The sequence below is a fragment of the Hylobates moloch genome, unplaced genomic scaffold (assembly GCF_009828535.3).
Source record: "Hylobates moloch isolate HMO894 unplaced genomic scaffold, HMol_V3 SCAFFOLD_10, whole genome shotgun sequence".
Classification (NCBI taxonomy): Eukaryota; Metazoa; Chordata; class Mammalia; order Primates; family Hylobatidae; genus Hylobates; species Hylobates moloch.
The window spans coordinates 85,141,936-85,164,499 of NW_026652285.1; the positions used below are offsets into that span (position 1 = coordinate 85,141,936).

The 22,564-nt window shown below is 41.9% G+C and overlaps 1 protein-coding gene across 3 annotated transcripts in view; it reads right to left on the reverse strand.

Annotated features, from left to right (window-relative positions):
- Positions 1-13,536, reverse strand: part of ZNF883 (zinc finger protein 883) — a 46,281-nt gene extending 32,745 nt beyond the window's left edge. For 2 of the 3 annotated variants that reach the window (XM_032164899.2, XM_032164898.2), the window contains exon 1: positions 13,440-13,536. The gene's annotated coding sequence lies outside the window, so the exon portion shown is untranslated. Of the gene's footprint in view, positions 1-7,405; positions 7,492-13,439 lie in introns of all 3 variants that reach the window. The other variant, XM_032164897.2, reaches the window with a different exon arrangement.
- Between the last annotated feature and the right edge of the window lie 9,028 nt (positions 13,537-22,564).

Consider the following 22,564-nt stretch of genomic DNA (forward strand, 5'->3'; position numbering starts at 1 on the left):
TTGGAATTCTCAGGCTCAAATTGATCACAAATTAGCTAATCAAATTAATGATCTCCGCCAAAGTGTAACATGGCTGGGAGATAGAGTTATGAATTTGGAACACCGTATGCAATTACAGTGTGATTGGAATACTTCTGATTACTGCATAACGCCTTATGCTTATAATCAAGATCAACATAGCTGGGAAAAGGTCTCAAGACATTTAAAAGCCTGGGATGATAACTTAACCTTGGATATTTCACAACTTAAAGAGCAAATTTTTGAGGCTTCACAAGCCCATTTATCCACTGTTCCTGGCTCAGACATATTTGAAGGCATAACTAAACACTTATTTGATTTTAATCCCTTCAAATGGTTCAAACCCTTCAGAGGATCATTGTTGTTATTGGCATTATTAATATTGGTATGCTTATGTAGTCTCCTTTTAGTCTGCAGATGCCTCCAAGGAGTCCGAAACCAAGTCCGAAGTCAATGACAAGCAATGATGGCAATGGCGATCCTAGTTAATAAAAAGGGGGGAGATGTGGGCGGCAAGCCACCCAGGCACTGAGGCAAGAGACCAAGGACACGAGCTCTTCCAGTATAATAAAATATAAAACAAGAATAGTCATACCAGATATAGATCTTAGATATGATTATATATGAATATCATTAATCATTAGTTGGTAGTAATTACTCTTTATTCCAATATTATAATAATCCCTGCTCTATAATCATAACCTAGGAAAAACCAGGCCATACAGAGATAGGAGCTGAGGCGACATAGTGAGAAGTGACCAGAAGACAAGAGTGGGAGCCTTCTGTTATGCCTGGACAGGGCCACCAGAGGGCTCCTTGGTCCAGCGGTGATGCCAGCATCTGGGAAGATGCCCGTTGCCAGGCGGACCGTGGTCTAGTGGTAGCAAAAAGGTGCCAAGCAACAACACCCGCTACTTAGCAGACCGGGAAAAGGAGTCACCTTTTCCCCTGGGGAGTTTAGAGAAGACTCTGCTCCTCCACCTCTTGTGGAGGGCCTGACACCAGTCAGGTTTTCCCGCAGTTATCCGGAGGCCTAACCGTCTCCCTGTGATGCTGTGCTTCAATGGTCACGCTCTTAGTCCACCTTCATGTTCTATCCTGTACACCTGGCTCTGCTTTCTAGATAGCAGTAGTAAATTAGTGAAAGTACTAAGTCTCTGATATGTAGAAATAATGGCATAAGCTGTCTTTCGCTTTGTCTTCTCTCTCTCTCTCTGCCTCGGACGCCAGGCAGGGAAGGGCCCCCTGTCCAGTGGACACGTGACCTTACCTATAATTGGAGAAGACTCACATTCTTTACCCTGCCCCTTTTGCTTTGTATACAATAAATAACAGTGAAGCCAGACATTCGGGGCCACTACCGGTCTCCGCGCATTGGTGGTAGTGGTCCCCCGGGCCCAGCTGCCTTTTCTTTTATCTCTTTGTCTTGTGTATTTCTACACTGTCTCGTCGCCGCACACAGGGAGAGACCCATCGACCCTGTGGGGCTGGTCCCTACAAATATTACTTGAATGAGTGCATGAATAGACTTCTCTTGATTCCCAATTCTGTAGTCTTTGTATCTGAGATAGGAATTCAGCAGGACTAGTTTACAAGACAATGAGTCATATGACACCACTGGTAAGACAGGAGAAAGTAAACAACAGGTAACAAGATCCTGCCAATAAGAAGCACACAGTAAAGAAACCAGCCTATTTCTCTAAAAGTTCAAGCATGAAAAATTAAAAAAAAAAAAAAAAAAAAAAAGAAACCAGCCTAAACCAGCTAGAACCAAGATGGCAACAAAACCGACCTTCCCTGCTCATTATACACTAATTATAACATATTAGCATGCTAAAAAACATGCCCACCAGAGCCATGACAGTTTACAATTGCCATGGCAATACCCAAAGTTACCCTGTATGGTTTGGACAGGGAAACCCCCAGTTCCGGAAGCACCCCCTCTTCCCAGAAAACTCATGAGTAATCGACCCCTTGTTTAGCATATAATCATGAAATAGTCATAAAATAGCCAGCTGACAACCCCTGCTCCCCATGCTACTATACATATGGGATGGCCCTGCTCTGCCTATGGAGTAGCCACCCTTTTATTTTACTTTTTAATAAACTTGCTTTCATTTTACTCTGTCAGCTTGCCCTGGAATTCTTTCCTGCACAAAGCCGAGACCCCATTTGGCCTCCCGGGCTAAGCCTCAGTTTTGGAGTTCACCTTGTGATATATCTGTAACACGCTTCTAGTTAAACCTGCTATCTTAAAGAAGTAGGATTCAAGTCATTAGTGTTTTTCCTGTCTCAACAGCCCATGAATCTGTCCAAATTACCTTATTGCCATATAAACTTCAGAATTTGATAGGATTTGGGATCCCGAAATATCATCTAATCTGTCTCTCTTTTTCTACACAGACCTACCTACAGCTAAGCCATTATTAACTATATTTTTCAAATCAAAATTTATTGAATACCTTCTAACTGCAAAGTAAGGTTAATGCTTCTTATGGCTAGATTTTATCTTTCTGAGCAAAGACTGTGGTCATTTAAAAAAAAAAAAAACTTGGCTGGGCATGGTGGCTCACGCCTGTAATCCCAGCATTTTGGGAGGCTGAGGCAGGCAGATCATAAGGTTAGGAGTTCAAGACTAGCCTGTACAATATGGTGAAACCCTGTCTCTACTAAAAATACAAAAATTAGCCAGGCGTGGTGGTGCATGTCTGTAGTCCTAGCTACTCAGGAGGCTGAGGCAGGAGAATTGCTTGAAACTGGGAGGCGGAGGTTGTAGTGAGCCGAGATCGTGCCACTGCACTCCAGCCTGGGTGACAGAGCAAGACTCCATCTCAAAAGAAAAAAATCTCCATGTACTTAATAGGGTACCCCTGATGGGGTAGATGTTTTAATGAACACTTGATGATTAATGTTCTGCAAGCTATTTATTCTTTCATCAGTTTAGTTTCAGCAGCCTGCCTGTCAGAATTCTAAACTACACTTCTGCTAGTATTGCTGAATCTGTGAGGTTTCTGGGTCACAGTAGCCAGATAGAACTCATGACTAACTCCCCAAAATATGACTGTAGACCCTGTCTTACCTACTTCTTAGTATACTGGTGACCTGACAGCTGTTATTAAAAAACCCTGTGGTTACTATGTTCTCAACTCATAATGATCCCTGTAATCAGCCAGGCAAAATTAGCTGTGAGTATCCTAATCTTTGCCATATCCCTCAGGCCATCCAACTGTGAGTTCCTCGCTCTTTCAAGGCTGACTCTGATGTTGTTAGAACAGTAAAGACAGAAAATAAAAACGAGTGCCAGATGCTAGAGCTTCTTGCTCTCTAAACCTCACAAATGATGTCATAATGTCAGTGCATTTGAGTTAGAAAGAGGTTCAGGAAATATTAAGGCAAATTTCTTTAGTTTGCCTAGGACACATCTCAAGTCAACAGTAATGAACTGACTTGCCTAAGATCACCCAATTAGCCACTGGCAGAGCTAGGACTATAGTCTCTCCCCTGTTCTCAAGTTCAGCATTATTTCTCTCCATTTAAAAATGGTCCAAACACTATTTCTGAAAAGAAAAAGAATGAAAAGGAGAAAAATTTCAAATTATTAGTCAAATTCATAGAGGGAAAAATTTTTCTGCATCACTGGGTCAGAATTTTGTACAAAGATTTTCTTGAAAGGGCAATGAGCCGCGGGCTGGGCGTGGTGGCTCACACCTGTAATCCTGCACTTTGGGAGGCCGAGACGGGCGGATCACAAGGTCAGGAGATGGAGACCATCCTGGCTAACACGTGAAACCCCTTCTCTACTAAAAATACAAAAAATTAGCCGGGCACAGTGGCGGGCGCCTGTAGTCCCAGCTACTTGGGAGGCTGAGGCAGGACAATGGCGTGAACCCGGGAGGCGGAGCTTGCAGTGAACCGAGATCATGCCACTGCACTCCAGCCTGGACGACAGAGCGAGACTCCGTCTCAAAAAAAAAAAGAAAGGGCAATGAGCCATTCAACTCACCCTGAGTCTTTCTAAAGACATAAATTCTTCATAAATTAAAATTTTATGATTATCATAAGAATGTATTAGTTTTTAATCAGGTAGTTAAGTGTAAACATTTTAAGTGGAAAGCCTCATGGTTACACATGCAAATTACTGCCTATAAAGCATATTTTCTTTAATTTACTAATGACACAAGAAAATGTACAAAACTGAAGTGAAATCAAAACACATGTGAATGGTCTAAACTCAAATAGAAAATACAGATACCAGGGCTTTGAGAATTGGCCAAGATGTCCTTTCTTAACATTCTAAAGGCCGGGCGCGGTGGCTCACGCTTGTAATCCCAGCACTTTGGGAGGCCAAGGCGGGCGGATCACAAGGTCAGAAGATCGAGACCACGGTGAAACCCCGTCTCTAATAAAATACAAAAAAAATTAGCCGGGCGTGGTGGCGGCGCCTGTAGTCCCAGCTACTCGGAGAGGCTGAGGCAGGAGAATGGCGTGAACCTGGGAGGAGGAGCTTGCAGTGAGCCGAGATTGCGCCACTGCACTCCAGCCTGGGTGACAGAGCGAGACTCCGTCTCAAAAAAAAAAAAAACAACTAAGTAATGAAACTGAAAATGAGATAAGGGTTTGGGAGGGAATGGTGCATAGAGTAACAGGAAGAAATATTTATGAAAAGGAAGAAAATCTATGGATTTATGAATAGTTTTGATCCAATGGAATTACACTTGAACTCTTTTAACAGAAGTTCCTTTCAACTCAAGAATGATAGAAGCATTATGTATTTGTGGATTTCTCTCACAGCAAATTAAGTGTTGATGGATATTAGATCATTTATGATTTAAAAATCCAGCATTTTATTTGAATTTTTCTTTTTTTATGAAAAATTATGTCTACATAGCTAAATAAGCAAAATATATATAAATGACAAAACTATCAGGAATTTTGCCCAATGATTGTCCCAGGCACTGTCCCGGGTAAGTGACAGAAAGTGGGATCTAGTGTACTGGTAGAGGAGTTGGCCATAAATTAGAGTCCAGGCCATTTCTGGGGGAAGACAGGTTCCCTCCTGTTACTATGGAGTACAATGGGAATACTTCCTGGAAGGTCAGGGGATGTGGTGGTGAGAGCATTTGGAAGTTCTTTTCTAGTTCTCTTAGTGAAATAGGAAGCATGAGAGTGGAGATGGGGAGAGGAATTGGAAGTTTGGGGTGGATGAAGTGTTGATTGGCTTAAAAAGTCAGACAATGAAGGAAACAGAAAAATCCATCTTTCACCTGGATGATTGCCTTAGCTTCCTAGCCAGTATCCATGTCTGACCTTGGTACCCTATACTCTATTCTCAACAGAGCATCCAAAATGGTTCCTTTAAACTAAGTCAAGTTACGTCACTTCTCTATTCAAAATCCTCCTATGAAAATTGGTAAATTATAAGTAAATCTCAATAGAGCTGAATAAACGATAACACTAAACACCATCACCTCCTACATTTTCTCTTCTCATTCAGCATAAAAGCCAAACTGGCTGTGGCCTATACTAGCCTGTGTGCTGTGTGGTCTGCAACCCCTTACCTCTCACATCTCAACTCCTACTGTGCTGCTATCACTCACCCCTCTCTGGCCACATGGCCTTCCTGATGCTCCCACAAAGTTTAAGCACATCTGCACCTTGAGGCTTTGCAATTGCTGTTGCTTCTGCTGAGGAACTTAATCCCCCTCCTCTCCCTAAATATCTGCAGGGCTCATATTCTTTTTTTTTTTTGGAGATGGAGTCTTGCTCTGTAGCCCAGGCTGGAATGCAGTGGTGTGATCTCAGCTCAACGCAACCTCCGCCTCCCAGGTTCAAGAGATTCTCCTGCCTCAGCCTCCCGAGTAGCTGGGACTACAGGCATGTGCCACCACGCCCAGCTAATTTTTGTATTTTTAGTAGAGACAGGGTTTCACCATGTTGGCAAGAACGGTCTCAATCTCTTGACCTCATGATCTGCCCACCTCAGTCTCCCAAAGTGCTGGGATTACAGGCGTGAGCCATCGTGCCCGGCCCATATTCTCAGTTTCTATAAGTCTCTGTTCAATGGCATCTACCAGTGAAGCCTTCTCTCACTCCCCTATATTAAATAACAGCTGTCCTATGCCTTCCCTAGCCCCGTTACTCTGGTATAGTTTCCTCTATTTATCACTACAAATGACGTTCAGTAGCTTACGTGAATTAGTGCATTTTTGAATTAATATTTTCAACTTATACATTTACTGGAATGTAACCCCATACTAAGCTGAGGAACATCTGTGTTTACATTATTGTCTGTGTGCCCATCCAAGACTGTCAGCTCCACATAGGCAGGGACTTTGTGTTATTCACTGTTATATCCCAATGCTTAGAACATTAGCTGGCAAAAACTAGGCACTCAATGAATATTTATTCAGTGAGTGAAAGAAAGAAAATCTTCCCTCCCTCTGGACAGAGGTGATATTTCAGGAAATAAAAAATACAGCAGAGCTGCATTACAGATACACATGTATATCTTATTTGTACAAATCTGCCCAACAGGCTCAAGAAAGTATGTCATCTAAAGGTAAGAGTGAGATGGGAGAATCTCCTGTTTCCTCAGTCTCAGTTCTCACAGCCCTCTTGTAAGTGAGCATCTTGCTATGCCGAGTTATTTTAATGTTTAAAGAACATAGTTGGGGTACATTTATACATGTATATTATTGCATGGTTGTATACACATTACATGTACATACACATTATGAACTATCATTCATAACAATGTATTGTATTCTTGAAAATTGCTATGAGAGCAGTTTAAGTGCTCTCACCACAAAAAAAAAATGAAAAGTACGTGAGGTGATGCATGTTCATTAGCTTGATTTAGCCATTCTACTATGTATACATATTTCAAAACATGTTACACATGATAAATATATACAATTTTTATTTGTCAGTTATAAAGAAAAATTAGGCTGCACACGGTGGCTCACACCTGTAATCCCAGCACTTTGGGAGGCTGAGGCAGGCAGATCATGAGGTCAGGAGTTTGAGACCAGGTTGCCCAACATGGTGAAACCCCATCTCAACTAAAAATACAAAAATTAGCCAGGCGTGGTGGTGCACGCCTGTAATCCCAGCTACTTAGGAGGCTGAGGCAGGAGAATCGCTTGAACCCAGGAGGCAGAGGTTGCAGTGAGCCAAGATCGTGCACTGCACTCCAGCCTGGGCAACTGGGCAAGACCCTGTCTCAAAAAAAAAAAAAAAAAAAAAAAATTGGAAGCAAATAATGAGCAATTCTTAAAAGAGATTATCAAGGAACATTTAATTGCATATGATTTTTCCACACTGCAAGGTGGAACTTTAGAAATTAAACCCAGCTTAAGGTACAAATGCCCTGAAAAGTTTTGCTTACCAAAGACAGGTAGTCAGGGGCCAGTGGTCAGGTCCTTCTTCTTGATACCATCTTATATAAGTCAGTAGAGACCTGAGAAAGCAGAGCTGAAAAAGGAAAGGGGCCCTGAGAACTCAGGGTTGCCTTTATGGGAAGGCTGTCTGACCACCTGGATATAACCCACACCCTCTGTAAAAGTCAGAATGAGTCTGGGAACAGGTTCTTTCTGTCAGGCCTCTGAGCCCAAGCCAAGCCATTGCATCCCCTGTATACATCCAGATGGCCTGAAGTAACTGAAGATCCACAAAAGAAGTAAAAATAGCCTTAACGGATGACATTCCACCACAAAAGAAATGAAAATGGCCTGTTCCTGCCTTAACTAAATGACATTGTCTTGTGAAATTCCTTCTCCTGGCTCATCCTGGCTCAAAAGCTCCCCTACTGAGCACTTTGTGACCCCCCCTCTGCCCGCCAGAGAACAATCCCCCTTTGACTGTAATTTTCCTTTACCTACCCAAATCCTATAAAATGACCCCACCAGGCAAGTACCCCTCAAGCCCTTCTCCTTCACCCTTAGCGGTAAGTCCTGCTTTTCTAGGGGGCAAGAACCCCCAATCGCTTATTTCTGCACCCCAACCTCTTATCTCTGCGCCCCGATCCCTTATTTCCACACCCCAATCTCTTATATCTCTCTGCCCCAATCTCTTATTTCCGTGCCCCAACCCCTTCTCTGCTTTTCTGGAGGGCAAGAACCCCCCACCCCTTCTCCGTGTCTCTACTCTTTTCTCTAGGCTTGCCTCCTTCACTATGGGCAAGCTTCCACCTTCCATTCCTCCTTCTTCTCCCTTAGCCTGTGTTCTTAAGAACTTAAAACCTCTTCAACTCTCACCTGACCTAAAATCTAAGCATCTTATTTTCTTCTGCAATGTGGCTTGACCCCAATACAAACTTGACAGTAGTTCCAAATAGCCGGAAAATGGCACTTTCAATTTTTCCATCCTATAAGATCTAAATAATTCTTGTCATAAAATGGGCAAATGGTCTGAGATGCCTGACGTCCAGGCATTCTTTTACACATCAGTCCCTTCCTAGTCTCTGTGCCCAGTGCGACTTATCCCAAATCTTCCTTCTTTCCCTCCCACCTGTCCCCTCAGTCCCAACCCCAAGCGTCGCTGAGTCTTTCTAATCTTCCTTTTCTACAGACCCATCTGACCTCTCCCCTCCTCGCCAGGCTGAGCTAGGTCCCAATTCTTCCTCAGCCTCCGCTCCTCCACCCTATAATCCTTTTATCACCTCCCCTCCTCACACGTGGTCCAGCTTACAGTTTCGTTCCGTGACTAGCCCTCCCCCACCTGCTCAGCAATTTATTCTTAAAAAGGTGGCTGGAGCTAAAGGCATAGTCAAGGTTAATGCTCCTTTTTCTTTATCCCAAGTCAGATAGTGTTTAGGCTCTTTTTCATCAAATATAAAAATCCAGCCCAGTTCATGGCTCATTTGGCAGCAACGCTGAGATGCTTTACAGCCCTAGACCCTAAAAGGTCAAAAGGCCGTCTTATTCTCAATATACATTTTATTACCCAATCTGCTCCCGACATTAAATAAAACTCCAAAAATTAGAATCTGGCCCTCAAACCCCACAACAGGACTTAATTAACCTCACCTTCAAAGTGTACAATAATAGAAAAAAGTTGCAATTCCTTGCCTCCACTGTGAGACAAACCCCAGCCACATCTCCAGCACACAAGAATTTCCAAACGCCTGAACTGCAGCAGCCAGGCGTTCCTCCAGAACCTCCTACCCCAGGAGCTTGCTCCGGAAATCTGGCCACTGGGCCAAGGAATGCCTGCATCCCAGGATTCCTCCTAAGCCGTGTCCCATCTGTGCGGGACCCCACTGGAAATCGGACTGTTCAACTCACCTGGAAGCCACTCCCAGAGCCCCTGGAACTCTGGCCCAAGGCTCTCTGACTGACTCCTTCCCAGCTCTTCTCGGCTTAGTGGCTGAAGACTGACACTGCCCGATGGCCTCGGAAGCCCCCTAGACCATCACGGATGCCGAGCTTCAGGTAACTCACAGTGGAGGGTAAGTCTGTCCCCTTCTTAATCAATACGGAGGCTACCCACTCCACATTACCTTCTTTTCAAAGGCCTGTTTCCCTTGCCTCCATAACTGTTGTGGGTATTGACGGCCAGGCTTCTAAACCTCTTAAAACTCTCCAACTCTGGTGCCAACTTAGACAATACTCTTTTAAGTACTCCTTTTTAGTTATCCCCACCTGCCCAGTTCCCTTATTAGGCCGAGACACTTTAATTATCTGCTTCCCTGACTATTCCTGGATTACAGCTACATCTCATTGCTGTCCTTCTTCCCAATCCAAAGCCTCCTTTGCATCCTCCTTTTGTATTCCCCCACCTTAACCCACAAGTATAAAATACCTCTACTCCCTCCTTGGAGACCGATCATGCACCCCTTACCATCTCATTAAAACCTAATCACCCTTACCCCGTTCAAGGCCAATATCCCATCCCACAGCATGCTTTGAAAGGATTAAAGCCTGTTATCACTCTCCTGCTGCAGCATAGGCTTCTAAAACCTATAAACTCCCCTTACAATTTCCCCATTTCACCTGTCCTAAAACCAGACAAGGCTTACAGGTTAGTTCAAGATCTGCACCTTATCAACCAAATTGTTTTGCCTATTCACCCCATGGTGCCAAACCCATATACTCTCCTATCCTCAATACCTCCCTCCACAATCCATTATTCTGTTCTAGATCTCAAACATGCTTTCCTTACTATTCCTTTGCACCCTTCATCCCAGCCTCTCTTCGCTTTCACTTGGACTGACCCTAACACCCATCAGGCTCAGCAAATTACCTGGGCTGTACTGCTGCAAGTATTCACAGACAGCCCCCATTACTTCAGTCAAGCCCAAATTTCTTCCTCATCTGTTACCTATCTCAGCATAATTCTTATAAAAACACCTGTGCTCTCCCTGCTGATCGTGTCTGATTAATCTCCCAAACCTCAATCCCTTACAAAACAACAACTCCTTTCCTTCCTAGGCATGGTTAGTGCGGTCAGAATAATTACACAAGAGCCAGGACCGCACCCAGTAGCCTTTCTGTCCAAACAACTTGACCTTACTGTTTTAGCCTAGCCCTCATGTCTGCGTGCAGTGGCTGCCACTGCTTTAATACTTTTAGAGGCCCTCAAAATCACAAACTATGCTCAACTTACTCTCTATATTTCTCATAACTTCCAAAATCTATTTTCCTCCTCATACCTGACGCATATACTTTCTGCTCCCCAGCTCCTTCAGCTGTACTCTTTGTTAAGTCTCACAATTACCATTGTTCCTGGCCCGGACTTCAATCCAGCCTCCCACGTTATTCCTGATACCACACCTGACCCTCATGATTGTATCTCTCTGATCCACCTGACATTCACCCCATTTCCCCATAATTCCTTCTTTCCTGTTCCTCACCCTGATCATGCTTGATTTATTGATAGCAGTTCCACCAGGCCTAATTGCCACACACCAGCAAAGGCAGGCTATGCTATAGTACAAGCCACTAGCCCGCCTCTTAGAACCTCTCATTTCCTTTCCATCGTGGAAATCTATCCTCAAGGAAATAACTTCTCAGTGTTCCATCTGCTATTCTACTACTCCTCAGGGATTATTCAGGCCCCCTCCCTTCCCTACACATCAAGCTTGAAGATTTGCCACCACCCAGGACTGGCAAATCAGCTTTACTCAACATGCCCCGAGTCAGATAACTAAAATACCTCTTAGTCTAAGTAGACACTGTCACTAGATAAGTAGAGGCCTTTCCTGCAGGGTCTGAGAAGGCCACCGCAGTCATTTCTTCCCTTCTGTCAGACATAATTCCTCAGTTCAGCCTTCCCACCTCTATACAGTCTGATAACAGACCAGCCTTTATTAGTCAAATCAGCCAAGCATTTTTCCAGGCTCTTAGTATTCAGTGAAATCTTTATATCCCTTACGGTCCTCCATCTTCAGGAAAAGTAGAATGGACTAAAGGTCTTTTAAAAACACACCTCACCAAGCTCAGCCACCAACTCAAAAAGGACTGGACAATACTTTTACCACCTTCCCTTCTCAGAAGTCAGACCTGTCCTCAGAATGCTACAAGGTACAGCCCATTTGAGCTCCTGTATAGACGCTCCTTTTTATTAGGCTCCAGTCTCATTCCAGACACCAGACCAACTCAGACTCTGCCCCAAAAAACTTGTCATCCCTACCATCTTCTGTCTAGTCATACTCCTATTCACCATTCTCAACTACTCATACATGCCCTGCTCTTGTTTACACTGCCAGTTTACAGTTTCTCCAAGCCATCACAGCTGATATCTCCTGGTGCTATCCCCAAACCGCCACTCTAAACTCTTGAAGTAAATAATCTTTGTTGGCAGGACTATGCTGAATCTCCTTAGGCACTCTCTAATCAGATGTCCTGGGTCCTCCCAATTCTTAGACCTTTTATGCCTGTTTTTCTCCTTCTCTTATTCCATTTAGTTTTTCAATTCATACAAAACCATATCCAGGCCATCACCAATAATTCTACACGACAAATATTTCTTCTAACAACCCCACAATATCACCCCTTACCACAAAATCTTCCTTCAGCTTAATCTCTCCCACTCTAGGTTCACACGACGCCCCTAATCCCGCTCGAAGCAGCCCTGAGAAACATCGCCGCCCATTCTCTCTCCATACCACCCCCCAAAAATTTTTGCCGCCCCAACACTTCAACACTATTTTTATTTTTCTTATTAATATAAGAAGGCAGGAATGTCAGGCCTCTGAGCCCAAGCCAAGCCATTGCATCCCCTGTGACTTGCACGTATACATTCAGATGGCCTGAAGTAACTGAAGATCCACAAAAGAAGTAAAAATAGCCTTAACCTATGACATTCCACCACAAAAGAAATGAAAATGGCCTGTTCCTGCCTTAACTGATGACATCGTCTTGTGAAATTCCTTCTCCTGGCTCATCCTGGCTCAAACGTTCCCCTACTGAGCACCTTGTGACCCCCACTCTGCCCGCCAGAGAACAACCCCCCTTTGACTGTAATTTTCCTTTACCTACCCAAATCCTATAAAACGGCCCCACCCCATCTCCCTTCGCTGACTCTCTTTTCGGACTCAGCCCACCTGCACCCAGATGAAATAAACAGCCATGTTGCTCACACAAAGCCTGTTTGGTGGTCTCTTCACACGAACGAGCATGAAACTTTCCCTGCAGAGTACAAAGTGAAAGGCCACTTACATTCCTGTCTCTGGTCACTGGTCCAATCTCACAAACCAGAAACTGGGCTAACTTTATCCTCCCATGATGGGTGGCACTGAGTACACCAGCCCCTTTGTTTGTTAACAATAATACTTGTAAAGCATATACAATTTTTTGAAGTGCATTCACAAATTCCATCTCAAAGAACAAACAATTGCTCTTCATCGCCCACAGAGTGTAGGGAATCAATTCCACAGTTCTTAGAGACTTCAGAAATTTACCAGTAAAATGAAACAAACTATCTCTAGAGAGGAGGTGAGTTTCTGAGGAAAGAGCAAGAACCGGATGTCGGGAAACCTAAATTCTAGTTGGCACTAAATACCTATATCACGGTTTTCTTGCAATTCCCAGGTCTACCACCAAGGTCTGGGGTGGTTGCCCCTCCCCAGATAAACTGCCCCCCATCACAGTCAAAGCAAGGCCCAAAAGCTCTGAGCTCTGTTCTCATGACCCTCCAACCCAGAAGAGAACCCAAGCCCCTGACTGTTAAGGCTGGAATGAGCAGACAGGACTTTGCCTCCTCCTCACCCCGAAGCGGGATGCTGGCCCAGGTCACCACCAACCACCCCTCCACTGCAACGTGAACCAAATACCCAACCTGACCTAATCGCCTTTCCTCCGCCCCCGGCCCGGCCAATGCATTCTCAGGCCTCTCCTGACCCGCCCAAATGGTTGTGTTTGAAGCGGACCTCGCTCCTCACCTCCCACACGAGTGCAAAGGTCGGGAAAGAAAAAGCTCACCTGCTGCATGTAAAAATAAAGAGCACGGTCGGGCGATGTGGTTCCCCAGCCAGGAAGTACGCCTGCGCACGCGGCCGACAGGAACTACATTTCCCAGCATCTTCTGCAAAGGGCGCCCGGGAGCTACGTCTTCCACCAGTGTCTTTCTAATGCTTCGCGGGTTGCGAACGTGCATCTTTTCCATCGTTGTTTAAATGAAAAGAACAAAAAAACAAGATTTTTTCGTTTGCATTAAACAACTGTAAATCCAAAGAGATGCAAAGTTTGCGTTAACAACACCCCTGAAACAAAAGTAATACCTATTCACTATATTAATAGATGATTTATAAATAATCTTTTATTCAACAGATACAAAACCAAACTACCCAGATGGATTCATTGCGGAAATATTTATTAAAGCAGTGATTAATATTTTTTAGCATTCTAAAAGTAAATCTCTGATTTATAGATAGCTTCTTTGTTATGAGTGTGTGTTGAGGGGGCGGGGATGGGGCAGGGGGTGGGGCAGGGGGTGGGGTGGGGGGTGGGGGCAGAGACAGAGGGCAGAGAAAGAGAGAGAGAGCAAGCAAGCCCCAGAGAGATTCCATCGAAGAATGAGGTCATACTTTTGGGGTAAATTTTCTTCTAGCTTTTTTACTTTCTATTAGGAACTTAGGTTATGATCACTTCAGTGCTACCAAAAATAGTGTACTGATGAACATCCTTGTAGAGTAATCTGTTCCCTCGTCCACATCTGTTCTTGACAAAAACGTCCAAGAAACGAATATAATGAAGAGGGAATATGCATATCTAACTTTTTTCCTAAACAAACGCATCTAGATTGTAGATAACAGAGAACAGAGATAAGGAAAAAGAACAAAATTAAAGTCAGATAAAAGTTCACTCCAAGATACTCCCTATTATATATTTAAATATGTAATTTCTATGCATATATATACAAATTCTGTACATATTCTCAAGTATAAAACTATACATACTTTTAAAAATTGCTTTATTGGGCTATGATTGATATAACCGTACACAGTTAATATACACAACTTGATGTGTTTGGAGATAAGTATATACCTGTGAAATCATCAAGCCATCATGCCATCCATCCCATAAATTTATCTATCACTTCCAAAAGTTTCCACCCCTTTGATCTTCCCCGGCCTTTTGTGGTAAGAACACTTAATGTAAGATCTACCCTCTTTAATTATTTTTAAGTATGTTATTGTGAATCGTAGGCTCTTTATGGTACAGAAGACATCCAGATCTTATTTATTTTGTATAAATAAATACTGAAACTTTGTACTCTTTGACCAAAACCTGCCCATTTCTCCCTCACCCAGCCCCTCCACCATGTTACTTTCTGTTTCTATGTATTTCCCTATTTTTGATTCCACGTATAAGTGAGATTATGCAATATTTGTCTTTCTGCACCTAACTTATTTCACTTAGCATAATATCCTCCAGTTTCATTCACAATGTCGTAAATGACAGGATTTCTTTTTTTTTTTTTTTTTGAGACAGAGTCTCGCTGTCGCCCAGGCTGGAGTGCAGTGGCGCGATCTCGGCTCACTGCAGGCTCCGCCCCCCGGGGTTCACGCCATTTTCCTGCCTCAGCCTCCCGAGTAGCTGGGACTACAGGCGCCCGCCATCTCGCCCGGCTAATTTTTTGTATTTTTAGTAGAGACGGGGTTTCACTGTGTTAGCCAGGATGGTCTCGATCTCCTGACCTCGTGATCCGCCCCCCTCGGCCTCCCAAAGTGCTGGGATTACAGGCGTGAGCCACCGCGCCCGGCTCCTTCCTGCTTCTTAAGGATATTCTCAGGATTTCATTATTAATAAGGCTGAATAATATTCCATTATATGTATATACCACATTTTCTTTACTTGTCCACCAATAGATATTTAGGTTGTTTCCATATCTTGGCTATTGTGAATACTGATGCAATAAACATGGAAGTGCAGATATCTCTTTGAGATCCAGATTTCCAGTCCTCCGGATATATACCCAAAAGTGAGATTGCTGGATCACAGGGTAATTCTATATTTAGAGGTACATTTATATTGATTTCCACAGTGGCTGGACCAATTTACATTCCTACTAATAGTACACAGGGTTTGTTTTCTCTGCATCATCTATTACGTATTTATTTTTACAATAGCTATTTTAACAGAAGTATGGTGATATCTCATTGTGGTTTTGATTTGCATTTCCCTGATTACTAGTGATACTGAGCACTTGTTCATATACCTGTTGGCCATTTGTATGTCTTCTTTGGAAAAACGACTATGCAGATGCTTCACCCAATTTTAATTGGGTTGTTTTTTTGCCATTGATGTGTAGGAATTCCTTTGTCAGGTGGATATTAACCCTCTGGATATTAACCTCTTAGTAGATATATGGTCTGAAAATATTTTCTCCAATTCTGTTGGTTGCTTTTTTATCTTTTTTATTTTGTTGTTTCTTGCTGCGCAGGAGGGTTTTTTGTTGTTGTTGTTGTTGTTGTTTTTTACGGAGTCTCACTCTGTTGCCCAGGCTGGAGTGCAGTGGCATGATGATCTCGGCTCACTGCAACATCCGCCTCCGGTTTGAAGCGATTCTTCTGCCTCAGCCACCTGAGTAGCTGGGATTACAGGTGCATGCCACCACACCCGGCTAATTTTTGTATTTTTAGTAGAGATGAGGTTTCACCATGTTGGTCAAGCTGGTCTCGAACTCGTGACCTCGTGATCCACCCGCCTCAGCCTTCCAAAGTGCTGGGATTACAGGCATGAGCCACCGCACCCGGCCAATGCAGGAGGTTTTTAGTTTGCTGTAATCCCACTTGGTGTAATCCCAATTTAGTGTCATATCCAATAAATTAGTAGCCAGTACAATGTCTAGAATATTTTCCCCTATGTTTTCTTCTAAATGTTTTATTGCTTCAGGTTTTATGTTTAAGTCTTTAATCCATTTTGAGTTAATGTTTGCATGTAGTGTAACATAAGGGTCCAGTTTCATTCATGTGGCTATCCAATTTTTCCAACACTATTTATTGAAGAGACTATCTTTTCATCATTGTGGGTTTATTTCTGAGCTCTCTATTCTGTTCCATTACTCTAGATGTCTGTTTTTATGCTAGTCATATACTGTTTTGATTAATGTAGCTTTGTAATATATTTTGAAATTAGGGAGTGTGATACTTCCAGCTTTGTTAGTCTGGCTCAAATTTTCCTTGGTTATTTGAGTCTTTTGTGGTTCCAAGTGAATTTCAGGATTTTTTCTGTAAAAAAGAATGCTATTGGGATTTTGGTAGTGATTGCACTGTATCCATAGGGCACTACTGGAAGTATGAACATTGCTATGCTTTGAATCTTTGTCCTCTTCAAAACCCATGTTGAAATTTAATTGCCATTGTGACAGTATTGAGCGGTGGGACTTTAAAGAGGTGGTTAGGTCATGAGAGCTATGCCCTCATGAATGGACTAATGCCTTTATCTATCAAGAAAGTGCAGTTGCCTTCCTTTTGCTCTTCTCTCTCTCTCTTTGCCCTTTTGTCATGTGATGCCTTGCATCATGTAATGATATAGCAAAAAGGGCCTATCCAGATGCCGAAACTTGGATACTGGACTTTCCATTTTCCAGAACTGCAAGACAACAAATACCTGTTCATTATAAATGACCAAGTCTATGGTATTCTGTTATAGCAGCACAAAATAGACTAAGATGGATATTTTAACAATAGTAATTCTTCCAATCCACAAATACAGGATGTCTTTCCATTTATGTGTCTTTCAAAGTTTCTTTCACCAATGTTTTGTAGTTGTCCGTGTCTACGTCTTTTATTTCCTTGGTTAAGTTTATTCATAAGTATTTTATTCTTTTTGATGTTACTGTAAATGGAATTGTTTTCTTAATTTCCTTTTTGAATAGATTATTGTTAGTGTATAGAAACACAACTGATTTTTGTATGTTGATTTTGTATCCTGCAAGTTTTTTTGTATCCTGCAAATTCAGTAAAGAATTTCTTGTTAATTCTAAGAATTTTTTGTAGACTCCTTAGAGTTTTCTATATATGGGCATACCTTATTTATTGTGCTTCACTTTATTACACTTAGCAGATAATGCATTTTTACAAATTGAAGGTTCGTGGCAACCTGCACTGAGTAAGGCTATCAGTACCATTATTCCGACAGTATATGCTTGCTTGATGTCTCTGTGTCACATTTGGGTAATTCTCACCATATTTCAAAGTTCTTCATTATTATTATATCTGTTACAGTGATCTCTGGTCAGCAATTATGGATATTATTGTGATTGTTTTGGAGTGCCACAGACCATGCACATATAAGACAGACAACCTAATCAATGTTGTGTGTGTTCTGACTGCTTCATCTACTGGCCATTCTGCCATCTCTTTCTCTCTCCTTGGGCCTTTCTATTCCCTGAGATAAAATAATATTGAAATTAGGCCAATTAATAACTCTATAATGGCCTCCAAGTGTTCAAGTGAAAGGAAAAGTCACACATCTCTCACTTTAAATCAAAAGCTAAGCCAGGTGTGGTAGCTCATGCCTATAATCCCAGCACTTTGGGAGTCAGAGGCAGGAGGGTCACTTGAGTCCAGAAGTTTGAGACCAGCCTGAACAACATAGTAATATCCTGTCTACAAAAATTGTTAATGATTTTTTTTTTTTTGAGACGGAGTCTCGCTCTGTTGCCCCGGCTGGAGTGCAGTGGCACGATCTCGACTCACTGCAAGCTCCACCTCCCATGTTCACGTCATTCTCCTGCCTCAGCCTCCCAAGTAGCTGGGACTATGGGCGACCACCACCACGCCTGGCTAATTTTTTTTTTGTATTTTTAGTAGAGACGGGGTTTCACCATGTTAGCCAGGATGGTCTCGGTCTCCTGACCTCGTGATCTGCCCACCTCAGCCTCCTGAAGTGCTGGGATTACAGGCGTAAACCACCACGCCTGGCCAACAATTTTTTTAAAAGCTAGAAATGATTAAGCTTGGTGAGGAAGGTATACAAAAAGCCAAGAGGCCGGGCACGGTGGCTCACGCTTGTAATCCCAGCACTTTGGGAGGCCGAGGCGGGCGAATCACGAGGTCAGGAGATCGAGACCACGGTGAAACCCCGTCTCTACTAAAAATACAAAAAAAAATTAGCCGGGCGTGGTGGCGGGCGCCTGTAGTCCCAGCTACTCGGAGAGGCTGAGGCAGGAGAATGGCGTGAACCCGGGAGGCAGAGCTTGCAGTGAGCCGAGATTGCGCCACTGCACTCCAGCCTGGGCGACAGAGCGAGAGTCCGTCTCAAAAAAATAAATAAATAAATAAAAATAATAAAAAAAAATAAAAATAAAAATAAAAAGCCAAGAGCAGCCAAAAGCTAGGTCTCTTGTGCCAAGCCGTTAGTCAAGTTGTGAATGCAAGGGAAATGCTCTTGAAGGAAATTAAAGGCGCTCCTCCAGTGAACACACAAATGATAAGAAAACAAAAAAGCCTTATTGTTGATACACAGGAAGTTTTAGTGGTCTGCATAGAAGATTAAACCATTTACAACATCCCCTTATGCTAAAGTCTAATCCGGAGCTAGGCTCTATCTCTCTTCAAGTCTATGAAGCCTGAGAGAGGTGAGGAAGCTGCAGAAGAAAATTTGGAAGCTAGTAGAGATTAGTTCATGAGGTTTAAAGAAAGCAGTGTTCTCTATAACATAAATGTGCAAGATGAAGCAGCAAATGCTGATGTAGAAGCTACAGAAAGTTATCCAGGAGATCTAACTAAGATGATTGAAGGAGGTTGCTACACCAAACTATAGATTTTCAGTGTGGATGAAATAACCTTATACTGGAAGAAGATGCCGTCTAGGACTTTCTTAGCTAGAGAGAAGTCAATGCCTGGTTTTAAAGCTACAAAGGACAGGCTTACTCTCTTGTTACAGGTTAATGTAGCTGGTAACTTTAAATTGAAGCCGATGCTTATTTAGCATTCTAAAAATCCTAGGGCCCTTAAGAATTTTGCTAAATATACTCTGTGCTCTACAAATGAAGCAAGAAAGCCAGGATGACACTGGTTTATAGCATGGTTTACTGAATATATTAAGCCCATTGTTGAGAACTGTTGCTCAGAGAAAGATTCCTTTCAAAATATTACTGCTCAGTGACAATGAACCTAGTCACCAGAGTGCATGCCTGTAATCCCAGCTTCTCAGGAGGCTGAGGCAGGAACCCGGGAGGTGGAGGTTGCAGTGAGCCAAGATCACACCATTGCATTCCAGACTGGGCAACAAGAGCAAAACTCTGTCTAGAAAAGAAAAGAAAAGAAAAGAAAAGAAAAGAAAAGAAAAGAAAAAAAAGAAAAGAAAAGAAAAGAAAATTGTTCTATCATAAAGACACATGCATGCATATGTTCATTTCAGCACTATAATAGCAAAAGACATGGAATCAACCTAAGTGCCCATCAACAGTAGACTGGATAAAGAAAATGTGGTACATATATGCCATGAAATACTATGCAGCCATGAAAAAGAATGAGGTCATGTCCTTTGCAGGAATACTGATGGAGCTGGAGGCTATCATCCTTAGCACACTAATGCAGAAACAAAAAAAACAAATATTGCATGTTCTCACCTTTAAGTGGAAACTAAATAATCAGAATACATGAACACATAGAGGGAAACAACACATACTGGGGCCTACTGCAGAGTGGAGGGTGGGAGGAGGGAGAGGATCAAGAAAAATAACTTATGGATACTAGGCTTAATATCTGGGTGATGAAATGATCTGTACAACAAACCTTGATGACATGAGTTTACCTATATAACAAGCCTGCACATGTACCCCTGAACTTAAAATAAAAGTTAAAAAATTTCTCTCAGCAATGTTTTATAGTTTTCAGAGCTTATCTTCATTAATTTACTCCTAAGTATTTTATCATCTAACATGCTGTTGTAATTGGATTGTTAAATGTTATTTTTTAATATTTTATTTTTAATATGTAGAATACAATTACTTTTTTATTTTTTTGAGACAGAGTCTTGCTCTGTTGCTCAGCCTGGAGTGCAGTGGTGCAATCTTGGCTCACTGCAACCTCCCCTTCCTGGGCTCAGTGACTCTCCAGTCTTTTGTTTTGAGACAGAGTCTCGCTCTGTCACCAGGCTGGAGTGCAGTGGCACGATCTCGGCTCACTGCAACCTCCGCCTCCTGGGTTCAAGTGATTCTCCTGCCTCAGCCTCCCAAGTAGCTGAGACGACAGGCGTGCACCACCAAGCCCAGCTAATTTTTGTATTTTTGGTAGAGATGGCATTTCACCATGTTGGCCAGGATGGTCTCAATCTCTTGACCTCATGATCCACCCTCCTTGGCCTCCCAAAGTCCTGGGATTACAGGTGTGAGCCACCGTGCCCAGCGACTCTCCAGTCTTAACCCCCTGAGTAGCTGGCACTACAGGTGCAAGCCACCAATGTCTGGCTAATTTTTGTATTTTTTTGTAGACATGGGGTTTTGCCATGTTGCCCAGGCTAGTCTAGAACTCCTGAACTCAAAGCAATCTGCCTGCCTCAGCCTCCCAAAGTGCTGGAATTACAGGTGTGAGCCACCATGTCTGGCTTACAAGTGCTTTTTGTATATTGGCCTTTTACCCTGGGAACTTGATAAATTTATTTATTAGTTTTGGTTAATATTTGTAGATTCCTTAGGATTTTATATGTCTATGATCATATCGATGTGAATAAGTAAATGTTACTTCTTCCTTCTCAACTTGTCTGCTTTTCATTTATTTTTCTTCTCTTACTACACTGGCCAGGATTTATATTACAGTGTTGAATAAAAATGAGAACAGATAATTTTTTTCTGTTTTTGATCTTACATACAAAGCAGTAACCAGAAAACTGATAGGGTAGAAAAAAAACTTACTATCTCTTGTTCATTTGTTCAGTTTTCATCATGAATAGATGTTGAATTTTATAAAATGTTTGTATGCCTCTATAGACATAATTGTGTAAGTTTTCGCATTACTTTATTATGCTGAATTACATTATTTTCACAATTAAATTAAAAACTTGCATTTCTGAAATGCCATTCCAATTAATCAGAACAAATTTCTACATTTTATGTATTAATGGATTCAATATACTAATTAATGTACTAAATTCTGAAGAATTTATAAATCTATAGTCATCCGGGATATTGGTTTGGAGGTTTTCCTATTTATGATGTCTTTGGTGTTGCTTTCAGGATAATACTGATCCACTAAAATGAGACGAAAAGTATTTAATTCTCTTCTACTTTCTCAAAGAGTTTTTATAGGATTGGTATTATTTCTTCCTTAAGTATTTGACAGAATACTCTAGTGAAGCCATCTAGACCTGGAGTTTTCTTTTGGGGAAGATTTAAAATTACTGCTTCGATTTATTTAATTGTTATTGGGCCACTTAGGCATTCTATTTCTTCTATACCCTGTTTTGGTAAAATATTTTTAAAGAAAATCTTCCATTTCATCTAAGCGGTCAAATTTCATAGTCTATATTGTTTGCTTTGTTTTACATGCCTTCAAAAAATGCAAACATGATTCTTAATTTAAGACTTCTATGAAAACAGGTCACTGGACCAATTCGGCCAGTTGTCTGACCCCTGTTCTACTTCACTCATTTGTGCTCTTATATTTATTACTGATATCCTCCTACTTAATTTTGGTTAAATTTGTTTGCATTTTTCTTTCTTCATATGGTGGAAGCTTACATCATTGATTTTAGACATTTATTCTCTTCTAACAAAACATATAAAGCTATAATTGTTTTTCTAAGCTGTGCACCAGGGCATCACAATTTTTTTGTTTTTTTTATTTCATTTCAGTATTATCCAAACATTTTCTGATTGTCTTGTGATCTTTTGACTCATGAGTGATGCAAAATTGTGATTTTAATTTCCACATATTTGAGGGCACTTCAGTTGTCTTTGGGTTACTGGTTTTCAGCTTAATGCTGTTTGTTCACAGAATAGATTCTGAATCTTTTCAATATTTTAAAATGTATTATGACTTTTAAAAAGTCATTCAGAAAATGGTCTTACTTGTTGAATGTCTCATGTGTACTTGAAATAAGGTATAGTATGCAGATGTTGAGTGGAATATTCTATAAATGTCAATTAAATGCAT